General features: G+C 39.9%; 1 protein-coding gene across 5 annotated transcripts in view; it reads right to left on the bottom strand.

Moving 5' to 3' along the window:
* Positions 1 to 15,017: 15,017 nt before the first annotated feature.
* LOC125025046 (hrp65 protein-like) overlaps positions 15,018 to 20,085 on the bottom strand; it is a 74,190-nt gene continuing 69,122 nt past the window's right edge. For 2 of the 5 annotated variants that reach the window (XR_007114870.1, XR_007114874.1), the window contains exons 10-11: positions 18,356 to 18,595; positions 16,893 to 18,072 (exon numbers count right to left, since the gene is read on the bottom strand). The gene's annotated coding sequence lies outside the window, so the exon portion shown is untranslated. Of the gene's footprint in view, positions 15,297 to 16,892; positions 18,073 to 18,355; positions 18,596 to 20,085 lie in introns of those variants that run through there. The other 3 variants (XR_007114871.1, XR_007114873.1, XR_007114872.1) reach the window with 3 other exon arrangements.

Genomic DNA, 20,085 nt, shown 5'->3' with positions numbered 1-20,085 from the left:
AAGCTCAAGCCATCAGCACTGCCTGGCGATTTTGGTTTCCCCGTCAAATGTGCTCATTAACGGGCATAACCCCCCCCCCCCCCTATCCGGCCCGCTTGTCTGGACAGGCCTATAGGGGCTATAGAAGGGATCATATGAGAAGAAAAACTAAATGGTAGTATAAGGACGGGGCTTTGTGGAAGAGATGGTGTTGAGTGAAGTAGTATAAAGTTTGTGGAAAAAGGACAGTATGAAAAAACGGTTTCAGGTATGTTTATTTTTCAACATATGCTCCATGAAGGTTTTGATGCAGCCTGCTTTCCCCTACCTATCCTTCCTTCACCGACCTCCAAACCTATCAGACATCCTTACAGAATCTCACACTTTCGCTTGGACAACCTGTTTTCCTTCCTCAAACGCATATATATCCTTCACTTGATCTAACCACATTACATTACCTAAGGATAGGTAGGGGAAAGCAGGCTGCATCAAAACATGGGCATGACAATAGAATGTGTGGAACCGAAAGAGGGACATTACATAGGGTACATAGGGGTAGATCGGAGTCTGACATCAGATAGGAGTGTGTTAGACAGGTGTGGCCATTGTGTAAGCGGGCGAGAGCCGTCTCCCAACGTCTGTTCTGATGAAATGATGCTGACCAGGAGATTGATAGTTTTACATTATGTAATTTATTAGTGCGGAGACTTGACCAGAAAGATTGCCATCAATTATACAAGAAGGCCTTAATGTGTGGGTAATAATCCGTGGCTGGGATACGTGAAAAACGTGGTTGGTATGATGTGGACATAGCGGTGTAGCGTGCTAGAGTATCTGCCTGTTCATTGCCAGGGATTCCAACATGGCTGGGCTGGGTTGTTTTATGGCATGTGGACAGATAGAACAACCAGTTCTGGATCTTACAAACAAGGGGGTTGGTCGAGCGTATTGACTTTGAGAGTGAGTTGCAGGAGTAAATTGTGAAAGAGGAAGAGGGGAGTGTGTATGTGTTTTAAGGCAAAAAGGAGTGCATACAGTTCTGTAGTGAGGACACTGGATTCAGGAGGGAGGGGGTATTTGAAAGTACGAGTTGGGAAGGTTACTGTAAAACTAGCACTGGAGGTGGATTTGGAGCCATCAGTGTAAACATGACTACTGGAGGAATGAATGGAGACTTGGTCAAAGAATTGGGTGAGAAGGACAGCAGGAGGAATATTTGATTTTGGTGGGTCAGGGAAAACAGGAGCAAATAAGGGGGTAAGGTATAAGCCATGGAGGGACAGAATGGACAGAAACGGGCTCTCAACTGGAGAGGAGCAGAAGGCACCTAATCGAAGAACACAGTGATGGATTGTATCAAGATGGGCAAGGAGAGAAGTTGAGGGAGAGGAGTAGATATGGCATCCATAATCGAGAGTGGAAAGGATCAAGGTAGCATGAAGATGAAGGAGAGTTTTGCGATCTGAGCACCAGGATATATTGTATAGAGTTTGTAAGATTCGGAGACGGCGGCGAGCTTTTTCTTTAATGTAAAGGATATTGTCTCGCTAGGACAGTTTGGAGTGATGTGGGAAAGGCAATATTAACCTGAAAAGTGCATTGGGAGAGGAAAGACTTAGACACCCATGTTTCCACATGTGCCTAGAGAGGACAATTGTTGGAGAATATGGTACCGCCATGTAGTATCATGTTTTTTCTAGGTCAAAGAATATAGCTAGTACGGATTCATGGCGTGCAAATGTTTATGTAATGTCTCAAAATGAGCAAGGGGGTCAGGTGTGCTTCGGGCACGGCGGAAAACAAACTGGGAAGGAGAGAGGAGATTGTGAGATTCATGATACCACATTAAGCGGAAGTTAACCATTCGCTCTAGTAGTTTTCACAAGCAGCTAGTTATTGCGATGGAACAATATCCTTGAGGTAGGTTACCCGATTTATTGGGTTTCAGGAAGGGGAGAATAAGAGCTTCTCGCCAATGAGAAGGAAAATTTCCTGATGTTCATATGTGGTTGTAAATTGTTAATAGGAAGGATAAGGAGGAAGATGGGAGTTGCCAGAGCATACGGTAGTGAATACCGTCAGGCCCTTCATGAGTGTTGCGGCACGACTGTAAGTCAGCATTGAGTTCAGAGGAAGAAAAAGGAGCATTATAGGACTGAGCGGAGGATAGGGTGAAGATAATGGGGGTGCGTTCCCTGATGGTCTTAATAGAAGTGGAGAAAGGTGAGAACCACTACTAACCTGGCTGAAATAATCACCCAGTTCATTAGCGACTTGGAAAGGATCAGAGATGAGGGTATCTCGAATATGGAGGACGGGGGCTGGATGGGGGGGGGGGGGATGTTTGCCTGATAGTTTATGGATCCGGTGCCAAACATTTGACATAGATGTAGAGGATGTAATTGAGGAAACATCATTTCGCGAGCTATTTGTTTACTATTCTGGATTGTACGAAGACAAGCGGATACTCTTTTAAAGGAGATAAAGGCTGATAGTTGATTTGGGGTACTTTGTTTGTAGCGGTAACTTCCAGGCTGCACATTTTCAGCGAAGCACTTTAGTGCAATCAGAATTCACCATGGAACACATTTGGAGGTATAGGGTCTTGAGGGTCGAGGAATAGCTATATAGGCAGCTCTTAGAACTGTAGTTGTGAAACATTGTGTCATATCTGAAATGGATGAGGGGGAGGATGGAGGGGTATGGATAGCAGAGAGTGAAGTGAAAGTACGCCAGTCGGCTCTATCAAAGCACCACCAGATATGACACAATGTTTCACAACTACAGTTCTAAGAGCTGCCTATATAGCTATTCCTCGACCCTCAAGACCCTATACCTCCAAATGTGTTCCATGGTGAAGTGGTATATATGAAGTAGGAGAAAGGAGAACTGGACCAATGGAAATTGTAAGTGTAGCAGCGCAATTAAGAAAGTAAAGATGAATGAAAATGTTTTAAAAGATTATGTTTCAAAGTTGAATACATAGACGGGTATTGAAACGCGGTTGTTAACTTCATCGGCAGCTGTGGTTGCCTAACAGCACCAGGCCCTAATGAAGGGGTTTGGAGGTAAATTACATTCTTTGTACTAGTTTATTCATCCTATTATTATAATTTTATGTTTTATAAGTTTGTTTGCATTCAATGATGTGCTTTAATTGAGTGAAGTGTTTGAATTATTACAAGTTTAATAGTCTATAGAACCACGTGGCCACAGTTGTTACGTTCCACATTGTTTTGTTTGCAGTTTTACGTATGAGTACGGACATGGAAGATATGGATAAACATGTAGAAATTGTATCTCATCAGTTATGGAGAATAAAGGAAGAAGCAACAAGAATTGTTTTTCTCCAGAATCCAATGACGTATTAATTCAGTAAACAAATTCCAACAAAAAGGGCGAGGCTGCAGTGACAGTAAAACTCCATCCCAGAAACTTCCACCCAAGTAAAACACCATGAAAGCATAACGCCAGCCTAGTAAAACCAAACACTTCGTCAGTGAAAATCCATCAACAGTAAATTATAAGCCATGTCAAGTTTCATCTAAGAAGTATGAAAGCAAAGGTGTCATCCAAAGAAGGCAGTACTACACATGAGTTGCATGACAATCCTACAGGTTTTATCAAATACAGTTGTCATTTGCTGCAGTGCCAGTAGAGCAGTTGATTCTCCCCAGCAGTCAAGTGTGATCTTACCTAGTTCATCCACCGACAACATTCCAAGAACAACAGGGACCAGAAGTGACAAGCACAGCAAGAGGACAACAGGTATTCACCAGAAGGTTATTTACGTTCCCACTGTTGATCTGTAGTTTAAAATAAGGTAACTGCAGACAGGTAATTTATGTGGGTTAACTGGTGTCTGTTGCAGTACTGGTATATCTATAATTGTTGTTTTGTTTAGTCACCACGAGTCACACTGTTGGAAGTTGAAAACCCTGAAGGGTTAGAGTTGCATGAGAATGTTAGTCAGGATGATGTACCTATTGTAAGATCTAGAACAAAGACTCAAAAAGGTTATGAATATGAAGTTGATGTTTGTAAGGCAAATTTTTTTGAGTGCAAATTCTGCTTGGAAGAGAGTTTACATTGAGATAAATAATAGATTAGATGATCTAGAATTTATTAAAATTAAGGAAACTAGGATTTCACTAGTAACCAAGTTTGAAGCTGTACGAAATGCATATGATAGATATGAAGCTCTGGAGCCTTCTAATAAATTTTCAGATCAATATATTAAATGTGAGGAAGACACACAAAGGCTTATATTTGATATCAAAGAAAGGTCAAAACAGTTTTTACAAGTTGCAGGTAGTACTGGGAGTAGTGGACATTCTAGGCGTTCAAGTATTTCTTCATCAAAAAGTAAGAAAGAATGACTTGAGAAGTTTGAAAAGTTAGACTTAGAAATGTTGAAAGTCAAAATTGAAATTCAAAATGTAAAACTAGAAGAAGCAGGGGTTGAGAGTAAGCAAGATTATACAAGAAGATATGTGGAGTCCCATTTGGAAACATTGCCACACCATAAGCATTCTGTATCTGAGAGTAAAGTTAAATCAAATGAAGAATATGATGGATTGCAAATTAGAAAGAAAGAAGATTTGAGAGAGAGAGACTAAACCTTGACGATGAATATGTGAGTAATCTGAATCCTAAAGCTAATTAATTTTTTCCAAAGGGTGAGGTTAATCAAACAGATGAAATTTCTTGTTCAGGGAGAAGAGAAGAAAAGGATGCTATCCAACAATTAGCTGAAATTTTTTGTGCTAGGCAAATTAGTGATTCGCTTCCTAGGGCTGAACCAGAAGCCTTCAAAGGTGATATACTTCAGTATTCAATGTGGGTTAAGTTATTTGAGACTTTGAGTCAAAAACTAAAGTGGCAACTGAAAGAACGTATTATTTAAGCAAATATACAGATGGAGAAGCAAAAGAAGTTATAAGTGGGCTTTTCTTATTAGATACTACTAAAGTTTACTATAAAGCTAGAAAGCTTTTAAAACAAAGATTCGGTAATGCCTTTGAAATTGCTAATGAATATAGAAAGAAATTACATGAGTGGCCAAGGATTCCTCTGAATGATGGACCAGCTTTGATGAAATATTCTGATTTCTTCGAGACATGCAAGACAACAATGAGTAATATTCAGTATTTGAATATATTAAATGATCCCAAAAAGAATCAGAGAATGTTACAAAAAATGCCACATCCTATAGTTGAAAGATGGAATACAATTGTAGATAGAGAGCTATATAAAGCCAAGGAACATGATGATGAGAGTGATGATGGCTTATTATATTCAGCAGAGTTTCCCTCATTCACAAGGTTTTGTACATTTGTAAGAAAAGAAGCTTCAAAGGCATGCACCAGTAACTTCAATCACTGCAGTTCAAGATAAAAGTGTTAGAGGTAATGTAACTGTAAATGTACAAAAACAAAAGTCAAGGTCAGTGAAGAGCTTTGTCACAGAAATCAATGAAATAAATAATAAAATGAGTGACAACAGTAGATTAGTTTGCCCATTTTGCAGTCAGCTACATAATCTTAATAAGTTTTTAAATTTGGATTTGAAAGACAAAAGGAATTTTGTTGATAAAAACAAATTATGTAGAGGTTGTCTAAAGAGAGGACACATATCAAGATATTGTCGTCAAAGGAGCAAGTGCAAAACTTGTAATGGATTACATCCTAATTCTCTCCATGATGATGCACTAATACAAAAGAACAGATGGGAGTCTGAAAATAAAGTTCAAGTTAAGGAACAAGAAAAAGAGGCTGTTTGTAATACAATTAAAGTTAACAAGAGTATTGCTATGGATGTTAACTCAATCATAGTTCCGGTGTGGTTGCACCTTAAAAGTGACAAGCAGAAAAAAGTCTTGGTGTATGCATTACTTGATGATCAGTCTGATGTATGTTTTATTAAAAACAGTGCTCTACGTAAGTTAGGCATTGGTGGAACAAAGGTTCATCTAAGATTAGGTACTATGAATAGTGAACAAACTGTTACATGCTCTAAAACTTGTGGTCTAATTGTAAAGGGTGTGTATGAAAATAGAGATATACCATTGCCTCATACTTATTCTAGAGAAATAATACCTTGCAGGCGAGATCAAATACCAAGACCTGAAACTGCCAGAGAGTGGCCAAATTTGGAAAGAATAGTTGAGAAACTGATGCCTTACAATGATGATACTCCTGATTGGTCTACACTGTATTAAGGCAATTAAGCCAAAGGAAATCATTACTGGCAATGACAATGATCCCTATGCAAAACAAACTGATCTTGGTTGGGGCATTGTAGGTAAAGTCAGAGGTGTTGATTCAAAGGAGGTAGATGTAGTCACAGTACACAGAACAATGATTCAAGAAGTAATAATCAACCATGAGGAAAAATGTTGTCTTCTCACAGTGCCTATAAAGGTCAAAGAGATTATTAATCCTGAGCAAGTAAGAAAAATGTTTGAACTTGATTTTAATGAAGTAAATGATGATTGTCCTATTTCTCAAGATGATAAAATGTTTATAAAATGAATGAGAGAAGGTATTCATCAGGTTGACAGAGGTCATTATGAAATGCCTCTGCCTTTAAAGAATGTAGATTTCAAGTTCCCAAATAATAGAGATGCAGTTTTGCACAGGTTAATGAATCTTAAAAGAAAATTCAGGCAAAAGAAAGATTACTATGAAGATTATGTCAAATTTATGAATGATCTCATAGAGAAAGGTTATGCAGAACCAGTCCCAAAGGAAAAAATGAAGTTAGGATGATGGCAAAGTTTGGCATATTCCACATCATGGTGTTTACCATCCCAAAAGGCCAAGAAAAATAAGAGTAGTTTTTGATTGCAGTTCTCGCTATCACAATGTATCACTGAATGATAACCTTTTGAAAGGTCCAGACTTAACAAATAATCTTACAGGAGTATTGTGTAGATTCCGCCAAGAACCAGTAGCATTTATTTGTGACATCAAGCAAATGTACCATCAAGTTAAAGTTGAATGTCAAAACAGAGATTTCCTTAGGGTCTTGTGGAGGAAAATGGTAATTTAGAAGATGAAATAATGGAATTTAGAATGACAGTTCCATCTTTTTGGAGCTACTTCATCTCCTAGTGTTGCTAACTTTGCATTAAAGATGGTAGCAGATCAGTATGAAAAAGATTGTGGTCATGAGACAGCCAAATTTGCCAGAGATAATTTTTATGTAGATGATGGGTTAATGTCAGTGTCAACAGTAGCTGAAGCTATTGATTTGATTGACAAAAGTAAGAGTTTATGTAAATTAGCAGGTTTCAAATTGCACAAATTTTCCTCAAACAAAAAGTCCAGAAGTAATGTCTGACAACATTAAAAGTCTTGACTTGACAAAGGATACACTACCAATAGAAAGAACACTTGGAATAGAATGGTGCATAGAATCTAATACTTTTCAATTCAAGAGTTACTTTCAGTAGCAAGTCTTTAACTAGAAGAGGCATTTTGTCAATGGTAAGCTCAATATTTGATCCCTTGGGACTAGTATCTCTATTGATTCTATTAGGAAAGAAAATACTCCAGGATTTATGTAGGTGTAAAGTAAAATGGGACGACCCTGTGCCTGATCACATTAAACCCTTGAGTGAAAAATGGAGAAATGAATTATGTGAGTTGCAGAACCTTAAGTTGCCAAGATGTTATAAGCCAGAAGGCGTTGGAGAAATTAAATCAGTAGAGTTACACCATTTTTCAGATGCCTGTCAAGATGGCTATGGGCAGTGTTCATATATTAGATTTGTTAATGTTAATGAAGAAGTTCATTGTTCTTTAGTTATGTCCAAGTCTTGAGTTACTCCATTGAAAGCTGTTACTATTCCAAGATTGGAACTGACAGCAGCAGTAGTGTCAACTAAATTAAGTGTCATGTTAAGAAAAGAATTTGATTTTCAAAATATAAAGAGATAGTAGAGCAGTCTTGGGATACATTTCAAATGACCCCAAAAGGTTTCATGTTTTTTTTTGCGAATAGAGTTCAGTATATTAGAGACAGGACTGATCCTATTCAGTGGAATTATGTACAGTCGGAGTCAAATTCAGCAGACTGTGCTGCACGTGGACTTTGTGTTAAAGAACTAATGAATAATTTGATGTGGTGGAATGGTCCAAAGTTCTTTGGAAGAAACTTGATAATTGTGGAAGTTCCTGTGAACAAAGATCCATTTTAGAGGATGATCCAGAAGTCAAGAAAGTGTCGTTTGTAGTAACTTCAAAGAAAGAAGTACCATTTCTTGATAGATTAGACAATTTCTCAGATTGGTTTAAAGCTAAAAGAGCTACAGCATTGTGTTTAAGACTACAAAGTAAGTATAAGAAAACCACAGACACATCTGAGGAGAAAATTGATAATGAGAGAAATGTACCATATAAGTCTTGTGACAGTTTCAGAGCTTGAAAAGGCAAAGAAAGTAATAATAAAGGAACTTCGGATGGTTAATGGTTAATAGTTAAAAGCAAATAAATGTGCTAGACATCTAAGGTCATGTAGCACTATAGTAAATGGTGGTGAAGGGTGGTTGAGTTAGTGATTAGTTGTCAAAGCTGGGCAAAGGAATTGACGAGTGAATGGGTTAAGGTTGGGTAAGGTAATGTATAGGGGTTAGATCAAGTGAAGGATGTATATGCATTTGAGGAATGAAAACAGGTTGTCAAAGCAGAAAGTGTGAGAAGCTGTGGGAGGGATCACAAAAAATCAGTCCCATTTGGCTGGGCTAAATAGAGTATTTACGAATTTTGTAGAGATGGGGGTAGTAGAAGGACAGGGGCGTGTGGAAGAGGGAGTAGTGTTGAGGGAGGTAGTGTTATGGGGAGGTGGACAATAATGTTGTAAGTAATAAGGGAGGATGGGGTAGTAGATGAAGAAGGTTGTGGGGGTATGGTTGTTGAAGTTGAGCATGTTGGGAGAGTAGAAATGTCTCCTGGGGTGTTGATTAGGGTGGATACTGTACTAGTAGGCATTGAGGAGGGGGTATTAGTTGTAGTGTTCAGAACCGTGGTCAAAGGAGAGCCAGGGGTCAGGGAATCGGGCGAGTTTGAATTGGTGGAGCTATTTGATGAAGAGGCAATGGTTAATGGTTAAAGGCAAAATAAATGTGCTAGACATCTAAGGTCATGTAGCACTATAGTTAATGTTAGTGAAGGGTGTTTGGGTTAGTGATTAGTTGTTAAAGCTGGGTGAAGGGATTGGTGAGTGAATGGGTTAGGGTCGGATGAGGTAATGTAAAGGATTAGATCAAGTGAAGGATACATATGCGTTTGAGGAAGCTGGCAGGAAGCATCCCTCGGGTCAGAAGAAGTACCAGATCAAATCACTAATTGCAAAATTAGACACGTATAACCTTGTAGATTTCCAATATATGGTTAATGGTTAATGGTTAAAAGCAAAATAAATGTGCTAGACACCTAAGGTCATGTAGCACTATAGTAAATGGTAGTGAAGGGTGGTTGAGTTAGTGATTAGTTGTCAATGTTGGGCAAAGGAATTGACGAGTAAATGGGTTAAGGTTGGGTAAGGTAATGTATAGGGGTTAGATCAAGTGAAGGATGTATATGCATTTGAGGAATGAAAACAGGTTGTCAAAGCAGAAAGTGTGAGAAGTTGTGGGAGGGATCACAAAAAATCGGTCCCATTTGGCTGGGCTATAGATTATTTAAGAATTTTGTAGATATGGGGGCAGTAGAAGGACGGGGGCATGTGGAAGAGGGAGTAGTGTTGAGGGAGGTAGTGTTATGGGGAGGTGGACAATAAGGTTGTAAGGTAGTAATAAGGGAGGATGGGGTAGTTGATGAAGAAGGTTGTGGGGGTATAGTTGTTGAAGTTGAGCATGTTGGGAGTAGAAATGTCTCCTGGGGTGTTGATTAGGGTGGATACTGTACTAGTCAGCATTGAGGAGGGGGTATTAGTTGTAGTGTTCAGAGCCGTGGTCAAAGGAGAGCCTGGGGTCAGGGAATCGGGTGAGTTTGAATTGGTGGAGCTATTTGATGAAGAGGCAAGCCTCATTGCCTCTAATAATGTTATGTTTAATAGTTAATGGTTATTCATTGTTGGCCATGATAAGCCTGGAGTATGTTGGGGAGAGAAACGGTCCACCCCTCAGGGTTGCTTGAGGGGTAAGGGCTAGACAAGCAGGGGAATACCGTGCCCATGGCTCCCTCAGGGTCGCTTGAGGGGTAAGGGCTAGACAAGCAGGGGAATACCGTGCCCATTGCTCCCTCAGGCCGTTCAGGACTGGCACAAAGTCAGCCTTTCATCTTTTCAGCACGGCTCTCACACCTTAGGAAGTGGATAGTAGAAGGGGTTGGTGAAGGGACAGAAACGAAAAAGTAGGGGGAAAAAAAGACCATGCAAAATTAGTTGAGTCGAAGGCTGAGTCCCAAGGTTGAGGAGTTCCCCAGCATTGGGTCCCAGTCTCCACCTCCTAAGCCCCCCACGACAACAACGGGCAAGGGATTTGGGGGGGAAGAACTTCAGAGTAAACACTATGTCAATGAAAAAAGGGTTCTTCAAACAAAGGAGAATGTCCTAAATAAAACAAGCAGTTTGTACAAATTATATCCATTTATGGATACAGATGGAATCATACAGGTACAAGGAAGACTTTGTCAAGCAAACTTGAATGAAGCAAGTAGACATCCTGTAATTTTGCCAGGTAAATGCCACATATCAGAATTGCTGATTTATCACTATCACCAAAGGGTTTACCATCAAGGTCGTGGCATACCTTTAAATGAAATAAGATCAGCAGGTTACTGGATTGTAGGAGGATCATCTATGGTAGCTAAGCACATTAGAAACTGTATTGTTTGTAAGAAATCAAGAGGTAATACACTTGACCAAAAAATGTCAGATGTGCCAAAGGACAGACTTGAACCATCTCCTCCATTCACTTATTGTGCTGTAGATTATTTTGGTCCATTTTATGTGAAAGTCAGACGCAGTGAAGTCAAGAGATATGGACCATTGTTCACATGCTTAGTTTCAAGAGCTATTCACCAAGAAGTTGTTGAATCTATGAATACTGATTCTTTACTCAATGCTTATCGTCATTTTGTTGGTAGAAGAGGGCCAGTAGGTCAGTTGAGATCAGATACGAGGTACAAATTTTGTAGGTGCCAAGAGTGAGCTTGAGATTTGCTTAAAGGAAGTGGATCAAACAAAAATCAGCAATGTAATGTTAAAGAACAATTGTGATTGGATTAATTTTAAAATGAATGTACCATATGCTAGTCATATGGGAGGTGTATGGGAGAGACAGATTCATACTGTACGGAACATATTGTCTGTGATACTATGTCAGCATGGAACTCGGCTAGATGATGATTCATTACAAACATTTATGGTTGAAGCAGAATTCATTGTCAGTAGTCATCCATTGACACTGGACAGTATTAGTTCAATAGAGAATTTGGATCCTCTAACTCCTAACCATCTTTTGACAATGAAATCAAAGGTTGTATTGCCACCACAAGGTAATTTTCAAAGTAATGATCTATATTCAAGGAAAAGATGGCAAAGAGTACAGTATTTAGCCAATGTGTTTTGGTCTAGATGGAAGAAAGAGTTTTTACAATCTCTTCAATCTAGAAAAAAGTGGATTAAACCTAGAAGATATGTGCAAGTAGGAGATATTGTGATTGTAAACCATTGGAAAATGGGTCGTGTAAGTGAAGTCATTTGTGATGAAGATGGACATGTAAGGAAAACAAAGATTATGTCTGATTCATGTCTTGATAAAAATGGTAAAAGGATTAAAGAATTTACTTTTGTTGAGAACCAATTCATAGTCTTAATTATGTTATAAGAATATACGGAATAAAATTTTATTTGGGTTAACTTAATGTACTTTATATCCAGGGAAGTCCCCACCAAAGAGCTTTATTTTATTTGTGATACCTCAGAATATTAATGTTTTATTTTTGTATTTACTTTCAAGAAAGAAGGTTTTATAAAGAATATAGTTTTAAGGTAGTATAATGTTAACTGTAAATTGTAAGCAATTTAGGGGAGCTATGTAAGTGTAGCAGCCCAATTAAGAAAGTAAAGATGAATGAAAATGTTTTAAAAGATTGTTTCAAAGTTGAATACATAGACGGGTATTGGAACGCGGTTGTTAACTTTATTGGCAGCTGTAGTTGTATGAAAATAATTGTGTGCGTGTATCAAAGTGTGTGGGGTGATCTGAATTAAGAATAATAAGGTCAGCACCAGGCCCTAATGTAGGGGTTTGGAGGTAAATTACATTCTTTGTACTAGTTTATTCATCCTATTATTATAATTTTGTTTTATAAGTTTGTTTGCATTCAATGATGTGCTTTAATTGAGTGAAGTGTGTGAATTATTACAAGTTTAATAGTATATATGACCACGTGGCCACAGTTGTTACGTTCCACATTGTTTTGTTTGCAGTTTTACGTATGAGTATGGACATCGAAGATATGGATAAACATGTAGAAATTGTATCTCATCAGTTATGGAGAATAAAGGAAGAAGCAGCAAGAATTGTTTATCTCCAGAATCCAATGACGTATTCATTCAGTAAAAAATCCAACAAAAAGGGCGAGGCTGCAGCGACAGAATTCTAAATGAAGAGAAGGGGAGCATAGAGAAAGGTCAATGCATGAAAATGATTGCGTGCGTGTATCAAAGTGTGTGGGGTGATCTGAATTAAGAATAATAAGGTCAGCTGTAGAGAGGAATGCTCTAGGGATCAGGTCACATGAGTTGGTGATAGAATCACCCCAAAGAAAGTGGCAGCAGTTAAAATCATGAACTATGAGGAAAGGTGGTTGGAGTTGGGAAATTAGATTTTCAAAGGCAACAAAGTCAACACAGCTCTCACACCCAAGGAAGTGGATAGTAGAAGGGGTTGGTGAAGGGACAGAAACAAAAAAGTAGGAGGGGAAAAAAGACCATGCAAAATTAGTTGAGTCGAAGGCTGAGTCCCAAGGTTGAGGAATTCCCCGGCATTGGGTCCCAGTCTCCGCCTCCTAAGCCCTCCCACGACAACAACGGGAAGGGATTGGGGGGTTGTAGAAGGTTTTTTTCTTAAAAGCGCAGTCACACTAATATATTCTGTCTGGGGTTGTGTCAGAGCAGCTCTTTTTACATTATCAATCAATGGAAAATTGCTACCTTTCAATTATTTATTTTAAGTTTAGAAACAAAAAAGTCGGTTGATAGTGACCATGACCTTTCCTCTTGAATGCTCAGATTTTGCTTTAGCTGGTCCACTTCCAGTTCTGGGTATCCACTGCTCTGATTGAATTTTGTCCTTGGGATCGTACTGATAGAGCCATGTTTCACATCACAATTCTCTGCAGAAAAGCTTCAAAGTCCTCATCCCCCACCTGTTCAAAATTTCCATTGAAAGATCTACCCTTGTTTACTTCTGATCTGAGTTTGCTTAGCCCTAAGCTCTCCACCAGAATTGTGTGTAGAGCCCAGAGATCTTGAGTGTGTCTACTACTGATTCAGTGGTTATTCGTCTATTCTTTTCAATCTTGTCGTGAACAGCATCAATATTTTCCTCACAAACTGATGTTGATGGCCTGCCACTGCCAGGCTCATCTTCAATTTCGTTTCTTCCACTTCTGAACCAACTTATCCATTTATTTAGTTATTGATTTCTTTGGGGCACTGTCACCATAAACTTGTACCAGAGCATCAGTGATTTCCCAACCAAGTTTCACCATGAATTTAATGTTCGTCCTGGCCTCAATTTTGGTGGATTCCATGTTGCTTGAATGGTGCCTGACTACCAACTGGCAGAGATGCATTATCACCTGCATTTAAGGGTTCATGTTTGAACACATTACATGTTGGTACATGAATGTTCAGGTGCATTGAAATCAAAATTCTTCCACATGATTTTTAGTTATGGATTTTTTCCGCAAATTGTTCGAAGCCCCCTCATACTATGGACCGTAGACACTGAGGAGATGGTAGTAGTACTGTTTATAGTTATGGTCATAGGAGAGCCAGGGGTCAGGGAACCATGGGGATTAAAATTAGTGGACTAAGAGAAAAGGTGGCAAGCCTCATTGCCCCCTTATATGGATACAAAATCTTTTGTGCTTTCAACAAGGCTCTAACAATTTGGTAAATGGATAGTAGAAGGGGTTGGAGAAGAGAAGGGAAGAGGAGACCCTGCAAAATTGGTCAAGTCGAAGGGTAAGGCCTATGGGAGGGGAGGTCCCCAACATTGGGCCTCAGTCTACATCTCCTAAGCACCCTTATTCAGGATTAAGTCTGGCTGATGAGTGTAAAGATCTGAGAATCATCTCTGGATACTTTTATACTATGCAAATCACATGTAATGATACATTTGCAGTAATGGTGGTATTTTATCAGATTTCAAAAATAACTGTGGCAATAAACACTGCTCAACACTTTACACAAGATTGTTTAACAAGGATTAGTTGAAGTACATCTCAGCGGTCTCAGAACAAACAAAATTATTGTATAATGGCAAAAATTTAAGGACCAAACTAACTCCTTCAAAAATAATAGCAGCTGATCAAATAAACAATACTTTACAGAGATATTTATAAATAAAGCTAGGGTATGAATTTTATTAATAGCAGAATGCAAAGAAGGCTTTAACATGCCTAATTACAGACAACTCATTCCCTGCTGGCTTATACAGCACTTATTTAAGCCAAAGAATATGGAACTAAGATTAGCATTCCCCGATCCTCCAGATGATCACAACAGCAGCAGCAGCAAAACAAGGACTGCCCAATCCTTAACCAACTGGGAAGCCTACCAGCTCTGCCATTGATCTCCAGCTTCACCTTCAGCACCCAGCCTGTGGGAACTCAAACCCACACAATCACTCCATAGAGATATAGACTAGTCCAAGTAGTAGATGCAATAACATTTACTACAAGAGTACAAAAGCTAGTGGCTCCTTTCTAATGAGTTTATAAACTATTCACTAGTAAGTTTTACTAAAAAATCTTACCTATCTTCCCTTTTTGTTATTAATGAGAAAAAAATCAAACTTCATTTTTCTATTTTATTTGGGATCTTACAAAATGAGGAAACACAAAAGTGCTTCCAAAACACACATTCAACATAAAAGATAGTGACTTTACAATAGTTTAGATATACATGATTGCTTGACTTCAAATCCTAAAACAAATATAATTTTAAGAATATGGAACAAATTTAAATAAATATTTCCAGAATATTTAAGTTTTTGTACAGTAAAAAAAATTATAGCCAATAAAACTTCCAGAGGGGAAAAACATCACATGTTCACACCCTCATCAATAACTATTCTGAAAAAAAGTTAACCATAATAAAATTACTCAATTGCCTAGAATATTATTCATATTATTCATTTGCCTAGACTTGAATCTACTTTCTTCCACATCTTGATCCATTATATGCTTGGTACATGCACTATTCACAGTGGTTGCCTAGTTAAAATTTGTTTACATACAATGGCTCTAAATGAAGTGTCACCAATCCTACATGATCCCAGCGATAAATGATGGATGATGGATGATGGATGATGGATGATGGATGATAATGGGAGTGGGAGTGGTGATGGTGGGGGTGGGAGTGGGAGTGGTGATGGTGGGGGTGGGAGTGGGAGTGGTGATGGTGGGGGTGGGAGTGGGAGTGGAGATGGTGGGGGGGGGAGTGGGGGTGGGGAGGGTGGGGGTGGGAGTGGGAGTGGTGATGGTGGGGGTGGGAGTGGAAGTGGTGATGGTGGGGGTGGAGTGGGAGTGGCGACGGTGGGGGTGGGAGTGGGCGTGGTGAGGGTGGGGGTGGGAGTGGGAGTGGTGATGGTGGGGGAGTGGGAGTGGTGAGGTGGGTGGAGTGGGAGTGGGAGGTGGGAGTGGGAGTGGTGATGGTGGGGGTGGGAGTGGACGTGGTGAGGTGGGGGTGGAGTGGGAGTGGTGATGGTGGGGGTGGGAGTGGGAGTGGTGATGGTGGGGTGGGAGTGGGAGTGGTGATGGTGGGGGTGGGAGTGGGAGTGGTGATGGTGGGGGTGGGAGTGGGAGTGGTGATGTGGGGGTTGGAGTGGGAGTGGTGATGGTGGGAGTGGGAGTGGTGATGGTGGGGGTGGGGGTGGGAGTGGTGATGGTGGGGGTGGGGGTGGGAGTGGTGATGGTGGGGGTGGGGAGTGGGAGTGGTGATGGTGGGGGTGGGAGTGGGAGTGGGAGTGGTGATGGTGGGGTGGGAGTGGTGATGGTGGGGGTGGGGGGAGTGGGAGTGGAGATGGTGGGGGTGTGAGGTGGGGGTGGGAGTGGTGATGGTGGGGGGTGGGAGTGGGAGTGGTGATGGTGGGGGTGGGAGTGGGAGTGGTGATGGTGGGGGTGGAGTGGATGGTGATGGTGGGGGGTGGGAGTGGAGTGGTGATGGTGGGGGTGGGAGTGGTGATGGTGGGGGTGGGAGTGGTGATGGTGGGGGTGGGATGGTGATGGTGGGAGTGGGTGGGATGGTGGGGGTGGGGTGGGAGTGGTGATGGTGGGGGGTGGGAGTGGGAGTGGTGATGGTGGGGGGTGGGAGTGGGGGAGTGGTGATGGTGGGGGAGGGAGGGAGTGTGATGTGGGGTGATGGGGGGAGTGGTGATGGTGGGGGGGGAGTGGTGATGGTGGGGGTGGGAGTGTGATGGTGGGGGTGGGAGTGGTGATGGTGGAGTGTGATGGTGGGGGTGGGAGTGGTGGATGGTGGGGGAGTGGTGATGGTGGGGAGTGGTGATGGTGGGGGTGTGATGGTGATGGTGGGAGTGGTCGATGGTGGGGTGGTGATGGTGGGGGTGGTGATGGTGGGAGTGGTGATGGTGGGGGTGATGGTGGGGGTGGTGATGGTGGTGGTGGGGGTGGTGTGGGGGGGATGGTGGTGTGGGGGGGATGGTGGTGTGGGGAGGTGATGATGGTGATGATGGTGATGATGGGGGGTGGAGGGGGGGTGGATTTGGTGATAGTATGGGGTAAACAGATGCAAGTGACACAGGTCTAATAATTAATTCCTTGGTGACAAAGCACTTCTGGAGTCATGATTTTAAACAAATTTAATAAAACCACAGTGGGCTGTGCATGTATACATGCATTCCTGGCATCAAAAGTTCAAAGGTCAGAATCATATTTAATCAATTTAGCACACATTTCAGTAAACCATATTTAAAGAACTTTACCTGCTGAAATTACGGTACTTCATTAAATTCTACACAGTATCGCTAGTATTCACACACAAATAAGAACATTAGAGGTAATGGCCAGGGCCAAGAAAGAATTATTCTTTTGCCAAAATATGGTCTTTGGTATTATTTGATATATGAAACCAACCCCTGAAATTATTGCCAATAATTTCAATAACATCTGCCCCAAAAGTCACCACCAAATAAATTAAAATTTTAGGAAGAGCATTAGGAGCCTTAATCTTTCAAAACCAGTCCCTTGCTTTTCTCTGAAATCCTTTATGCTGGGATGGCATGACATACAGTATATTCTATATCCACTGTGATTTTAGTTTATTGATTGTGTTTGCACATAAATAGCTCAACATGTACTTACTAACCAAAAAGTCACTACTAGTACTACCTGCATCACCTGTTTACCTCTTCCCTTAAAATTGTTTCTTGCTACAAATTAATATCATAATGATAATGATAATGCTGGGATGGCATGACATATGCCATATCCACTATGATTTTAGTTTAATGATTGTGTTTGCACATAAATAGCTCAACATGTACTAAGTCAACAAAAAGTCACTATAGTACTACCTGCATCACCTTTACCCCTTTCCTTAAAATTGTTTCTTGCTAAAATTAAAATAATCATAATAATAACAACAATAATAATACCAATAACAGTATAAATTTTAACAGCAAAGAAAAAAGTGATAAAATTCACATTCAGATCCTTTCTACCCCTTCCTTCCCCTCTTTCCCTCATTTATTTTTATTTAGCCACTCTCTTTTGCCTGATGGAAAATACAAGCTTCCTATCACTGCCAGAGCATCTACATTTTATGGCTCAATCTGATTGGTCTCCACCCTAAACTGCTACTCCTCAGCCTCTTCTACTAAACCGCTGTCATCTGTAAAACAAATTTAGTTTGAAAAATTAAGCAGATCTAAAAAATATTATTTGGGTAATCACTTGTGCATCAAACAAGGCTTCTTCCATTTTTTTTTTTTTTTATTTGGTCCAGTGGCTGGATGCTTTTTCTATGCAATTTTCATAAAAATACTTATATTTAATTTATTTGCTGAGTATTATCAACTGAACAGATTTTTGCTAAAGATAATTGGGTCTGGCCATCACCTTTGAAATATCAAAATTTGACAAAAAAAAAAAAAAAAAAAGTATAAAACACTCACCTCACCTTGACTCCAGGGTGCATATCCCCACAGCAGAGGCCAACCTCCTCTGACTACACCCTGTGCAGTTGTGAATGCCTCCTTGGTGCCTCAATATTTGCCCCCCCTTCCCCATATTAATGCATCACCCTTCTGCTGTGCCAAACTGATGCCCTGTTCACGCAGCATTCCACATCACGTCACTACCCCCATCCTGGTGTTGCGTCGGTAGCCATATCCTCTTCCTCGACAGAATACCATCTGAGAGAAGATTCCATTTCATTAATTGTGTATCAGCATATATGTTGGGAAATGTTCAAAATAGTCAAATCAGAAAATATTTTATGTAAATGTTCATGCATTTGACCAAGACCTTTTCATCAATAATAATAATAATTATCAATGATTGGAAGCTACTTTTCTTAAACTAAAGAATATTTATGTGTTTTATGGAGACATCTCTCAGTGAAAACTCAAATTACTACAACTGGATAATTACATCCAGAAAAGTGGTTTTTAACCCCTTGGATTCATAATATGTAACCATCATGTCATGGAAAAATTTTGCTCGAGGACCAGGTGGAGTGAAGGTGCCATCATTGAAAAATTTTGCTTGAGAGCTGGAGTGACAGGAAAATGCTGTCATGCAAATTTCACCTGAAGGCCAGTGTGACAAAAATGACTCACCGCTTTGCAGAAAGTTCTTGATGGGTGAATAGACTCAGTGTGCATTTAGGAAGGGGTTCCAGCATTATATGGGAGAGTGCTAGCTCTAGGGAGGAAACTATTTCCACACTCACTATCCTATTCCTGCCCACTGTGATGGACTTCACAAGTGGTATTACAGAAAAATTATAACCGAGTTATGGACTACCCAGTGAGATGATATTAAGTCTATCCAAAGAAAATAGTCCATTAGCATCTGGATACAGCACATCAAATGACAAAAACATAGGAAAATGGAGAAAAAAAATGTTTATGCAGAAATAAATAAAATTGCATTGGGGAGGCAAGGAACATTGACACTTCATATGAGTATTTGTGTGGGCCTACAAACCACACACCTGTGAGTGGCCACTCAAGTAAGCCGTGTATTGGGCAACATGCAGGCTGCGAAGAACTCAGATCCAAGGGGTTAATACACCTAATCCCCACTAAAAGGGGATTGATTAAAAGTAAAAAAGATTACCTAGAATGGATAGAATAACACCAATATTACATTACCAAAAGACAACTAATTGCTCTATTATGATGAACACTGAAATGAAAATGATAAAAAAGCACCTGGAGTTTAACATTCTGCATCAGAATATCAAAGTTTGTAAAATCTGCATTGAAACCATGTTTCTGTTTTGACTACATAAAATATTCACACATTTCATACATTAATACCATGTGGGGTACTCTCTGAAAGTAGCAAGAATTCTTAGGAATTTTTGACAAGCACTCTCCAAGGGCAGTCCACACCTTGAGTGCTATGTGATAGGAAGAGCAGTCAACTGCTATACAATGATCCCATTGCATATATGCATTATCCACTGTGACTTTGTTTATACAGACGGGTCCACAAGTGTTTGAGTCACCAAGGACCAATTACTAAGCCTGCCTAATCTCACCTACTAACCTCAATCCTTGAATTTTTGTAAACAATAAATATTTTATAAAAAGTTTATAGTATGTTAAAATAATAACTGATGTAAATTAATAATAATAATAATAATAATAATAATAATAATAATAATAATAATAAT

The sequence above is a fragment of the Penaeus chinensis genome, chromosome 4 (assembly GCF_019202785.1).
Source record: "Penaeus chinensis breed Huanghai No. 1 chromosome 4, ASM1920278v2, whole genome shotgun sequence".
Classification (NCBI taxonomy): Eukaryota; Metazoa; Arthropoda; class Malacostraca; order Decapoda; family Penaeidae; genus Penaeus; species Penaeus chinensis.
This window is presented reverse-complemented; position numbering and strand designations above follow the sequence as displayed.